This window comes from Mus pahari, chromosome 16 (genome assembly GCF_900095145.1).
Source record: "Mus pahari chromosome 16, PAHARI_EIJ_v1.1, whole genome shotgun sequence".
NCBI lineage: Eukaryota > Metazoa > Chordata > Mammalia > Rodentia > Muridae > Mus > Mus pahari.
The window spans coordinates 21,387,047-21,391,793 of NC_034605.1; the positions used below are offsets into that span (position 1 = coordinate 21,387,047).

The 4,747-nt window shown below is 41.8% G+C and overlaps 1 pseudogene; it reads right to left on the reverse strand.

The window, feature by feature from the left end:
* Positions 1-4,179: 4,179 nt before the first annotated feature.
* LOC110334187 overlaps positions 4,180-4,747 on the reverse strand; it is a 903-nt pseudogene continuing 335 nt past the window's right edge.

Consider the following 4,747-nt stretch of genomic DNA (forward strand, 5'->3'; position numbering starts at 1 on the left):
GAGAGAGAGAGAGAGAGAGAGAGAGAGAGAGAGAGATTCAGTTTTCAGCTCCAGGTCTAAAAAGAGATGTTTCCCCTTCCTTGAGGAAGGTCAGCACTTTTTTTTTTTTTTTAATTTTGTTAATTGGAAGAGAGTAACATCTCATGATAGAAGTCAGTCTGCTTCACTTCTTACCCAAATGTTAATCTTATGCATAAACAACCCCAAACATATATGCATGCAATATCTATATATGACACACATATTAATACAATAATCGTGAAACAGTGTTTTCTTTGGGATTCAGTGGTGGCCAGACTGCACATGCAGTAATCCCAAGTTTCCCAGGAATGAATTCCCCTTGTGATTCAGATAGCGACAGTGGATCTGAATACTCCATGGTCTATGCCAAGGAGTTTCAGAATGAGGACATATTTTCCAGGCATGAGATTAGTTTAATGGTAAGGGTGTGGTAAAAGATCTGTCTCATTAGACAAGAAAATATGCTGGAGTTGTGTTTTGGGAAGACTTCCTTATCATAAGAGATACCAATAAAGGGCCTCTGGATGTCTTGTGGATGTGTTGCGAGGCACTTTTACAGCCATTTTTATATCAGCTGAAAATGTTAAGTAAACATAGGAAAAAACTGAAGTCCTTCGTGTCAACTGTCCTTTCATATCTCCTGCCTTTTTCCTATAATCCCCGTGATATTAGATAACGACACCTTTGTTTTTTCAGACAGTGATCACAAGGTTTTTATTACTGACCAAGGCATACTATAAAAACTTAATTCTGTCCTTATATATCTCAAAATTAAGTTAATCCTTGTCTCACAACTGGTAGGAAATCCAGTATTTCTTTTCATTCTTTCTGGCCGATTTTTCCAAAGCAGTTTTCCTGATACTGAACTCTTGAGCCCTAGGCTGATCTAGTCATGGAAGGTTTCTTTTGTTCAGTTAAAAATCCACTCATGTTAGACATACAAAGTCTTTTTGTGTATGTGAGTAAAACTTCACTGGAGACAACAGGTATATTTGCATAATAACAGTAAGTTCTTCCCCACTGGAGCCCATGAATTCCATAGACATCACTGTGGCACCAGAGCACACATCATGCCCGGCAGGATGGTATTGTAGCTCACAGGGTTCTCAGCTGAGTAAGACTGCTGGTTTTTCTCCTTTAGTAGCCTGAATTTTCATAGCACTCACTATGAAAGTTAGCCAATAGGAAAGAAGCTTCCAGCTCAGTTCTAGCTCCAGGTGTTTATGCCCTACTCCCAAAATATGTTGTCATCATAAGGTCTTACCATCTAGCTATGGTGGACAACAAAGAGTGATAGCAATAGCCTACGTTATTTTGGTGGCCTCAGAACCTTCCTAACTAACAACTCATGGAAGTTATCCCATCTAGTACTGGGATTTAAATTTAATAACATGGCTTCTGGGGGCAACATTATCCACTCACGTAGGATATATCCATTAAAACTCTTGTTTTAATTACATTTTAAATTTTATTACATACTAGTTGGCCCACATGACTTCACACATCCTTAGTTTTGGTTGTCCCTCCTCAATGTCTTCCTCTTCTCCATCACTGTACCTCCATCTCTGCTTAAGCTTTCCCACCCTTCTTGTTCTCCTTCTCTACATTCTTGTCACAAATGTTCTACTAGTTCCCAGTAGAACAATTGCAGGCAGCTTAGCCTATAGCATGGTTATTACTCACTGGACTTATTAAAGTTTATAATGAGAAGCTGAAGCAGGAAAAATGGAAACTGTCTGGTTTGGTAATAAAAAGAGAATAAAAGAGTTTGAAGTTACAGAAAAGTAGACAGGAAAAAGCAGCTGAAGTGTATAAGAGAAACCTCCAGCTTTGCACTGGGCTCATAAAAAGACTACGCTGGGGTCAAGACCTCACTCATCAAGGGTTCCAGCTGATAAAAGTACAAATCAGTTTGAAGTGGAAGAAACTGACTAGAGAATGCCACTGGAGGTGGTTTCTGCTTTAAAAGAACCAACCAACAAACAAGAAACCCCAACCAGTTAGGGAGGTGTTTTCTTAGGTTTGGTTGCCAAGGCCCATGGAAGCTGTGGGGGAAGACCAGACTATATCTGCAGCTGGTAGTAGAATTGAACAGTGCCATCTATGCAGTTTTACAGACATGCAAAATTGAAGAGTTACAAGATCATGAAGGTTTCTGCTGAGGTCTGGAATGCATACCAGGGCCTGATTTCCTATAAGAAGGCCAATATGTAAGGCTGTGTTGCTTCACAGTTAAGGAATACACAAAGTCTATTATGGCTGGAAAGACAAGGCGGTGAAAGGGTGAGACATCTTTTCATTGAATCTACAGTCAAGAAGTAGAGGGTGATGGATGCTGGTGCTCAGCTTGCTTTGCTTCTCTCTCTCTCTCTCCATAGACATACACACACACACACACACACACACGTGTGTGTGTGTGTGTGTGTGTGTGTGTGTGTGTGTGTGTGTGTAGACTTTCCTCTATACCATTGTATAAAACAGCATAAACTTTGAGGATTGATGGTTTGTTTTTCAGGGACTCACAGTTAAGAGCTTACCTAGATTCTAAGAAGAGACTGTGGACTTTGCACTTTGAGATATATTAGAACTATTAACCACTTAGGGGATTTTGGAGATTAACTAAATGTGTTTTGCTTTATGAAACAGTCATAAGTGTTTTGGTGGTACTGGGTGGGATGTTATGTATTAAAGTGATGTGTTTCAGTGTCAAGTTGATGAACTCAGCACCATTAATCTTCATTGTCAGCTTGACTGGGTTAGCACCAACGAGACTCACCTCTGGGCATGTCTTGATGGTGTTTCCGGGAAGGGAGAGAGAAAGAGAGAGAGAGAGAGAGAGAGAGAGAGAGAGAGAGAGAGAGAGAGAGAGAGAGAAGCAAAGCAAGCTGAGCACCAGCATCCATCTCCCTCTGCTTCTTGACTGTAGATTCAATGAAAAGATGTCTCACCCTTTCACCGCCTTGTCTTCCCTGCCATAATAGACTTTGTGTATTCCTTAACTGTGAATCAAAATAAATCTTTTCTTCATTCAGTCACCTTTTTCATAGCTAAGATTTTATTCTAATAACTATAATTACAGTGCTTGTCGAAATGAAAACTGAAAACAAGTATTCAAAACAGTTGATTACTAATTGTGTAATGAAAGCAGTGAGAGGTTCCATGACACCAAATAAACCACTTCTGAGAGTTCCCCAAGATAAATTTAGCAGCTTCAGCTTCTTCAGTGTTTATCAAAATACAAAAGAAAAAAAAAAGTAGAGGTCGTCTTTTGGGCAAATAGGACCCTTGCAAGCTGAGGGAGGAGGCTGCTTAATAATGGGGATGCTCCAAAATGTAGGTCTCTAATGGACTGACTCTCCCACCTTGCACGCGTTCCTACTGGTGAAACCCAAGCCTCCTGCCAGCGTGAGTAAACTGGGTATGCAGGCTGCCGTCTGGCCCGACCACACACCAAGTACAAGGTGGGTCCTGCACACCTCAGTGGCTCGTAGTGCACTCCTAGGTGACCATGTGAACACAAGTCCAAGCACAGTGCTCCGAAAGGCAGGTGACCCAAAGACAGGAACCTCTACTGTGACCATGTAGCACATGGTGGTTTGTTCATCACCTTTCCTCTTGTTCCCATAGGAAAACAGGTTATCTGATAGACTAGCGTTCCAGGCCATTAACTGCAAAACCTACACTAGGCATAGTCACCCTTCTGTGTGCTCTTCAAGTGTTCTTGTCCTGCATTTTTAACTATTTTAAAAAAAATGCACTGTGTTTGGGTTAAAAACCAACCACCAAATGGATACAGACACCAGTCTACAGCCCAGTGGTTTCCGGAGGCCAGGTGCCCTACACCCAAATCCCTTCTCAGTACTGACAGTGTGTTGATTCTCTTTTTACAATAATAATAATAACAATAACAATAATAATAAAAACTAAGAAATATTTCATAGGAGCACCAGGAACTGCCTCAGTGGAAACAGAAACTATTTACATTAAATAAAAACCCGGTTGTAGACTGTTTCTACACATACATAGCACGGTGTGATGCACAGTGACCAACCCACGGAGATAGCTTCTGGCACTCAGGACCACAGAATCGCACATTTGCCACATGAGAGGGAAGTGGAGGCCAGAGAAGAGGAAGTGAGGGGGAGGGAGAGGTCTGGTTCACTTCTGGTTCCGGAGCTGACTAGACAGCCAGTCTAGTCCTTTATAGAGCTCCTCCCTGTTTGTGGCAAAGGTGGCCTGAATGTACCGGTTCCTGTGGTGTAGGGAGTGCAGCCCCAACACATCTGTGATTTTTGTCTGGGTTCATGGCATTGGGGAGGTCCTGCTTGTTCGCAAACACCAAGAGAACCGCATCCCGGAAGTCATCTTCAGCTAGCATCCTCATGAGCTCTTCAGCGGCCTCATTCACATGATCTCTATCATTGGTAACAACTATGCAACCAACAAGGCTTGGGTGCTCCAGAAGTAGTGGTGCTACAGGGGCTGGATCTTGTCTTGGCTGCCCACATCCCAAACTTTGAAGCTGATATCCTTGTATTCAACTGTCTCCATGATGAAACCAATTGTAGGAATGATGGCCACAATTTCATCCAGAATTGTTCTCCCTGCAGAATCCAGACCCATCGTGAATATTTTTTCTTTCTTTCTTTCTTTCTTTCTTTCTTTCTTTCTTTCTTTCTTTCTTTCTTTCTTTCTTTCTCTCTCTCTCTCTCTCTCTCTCTCTCTC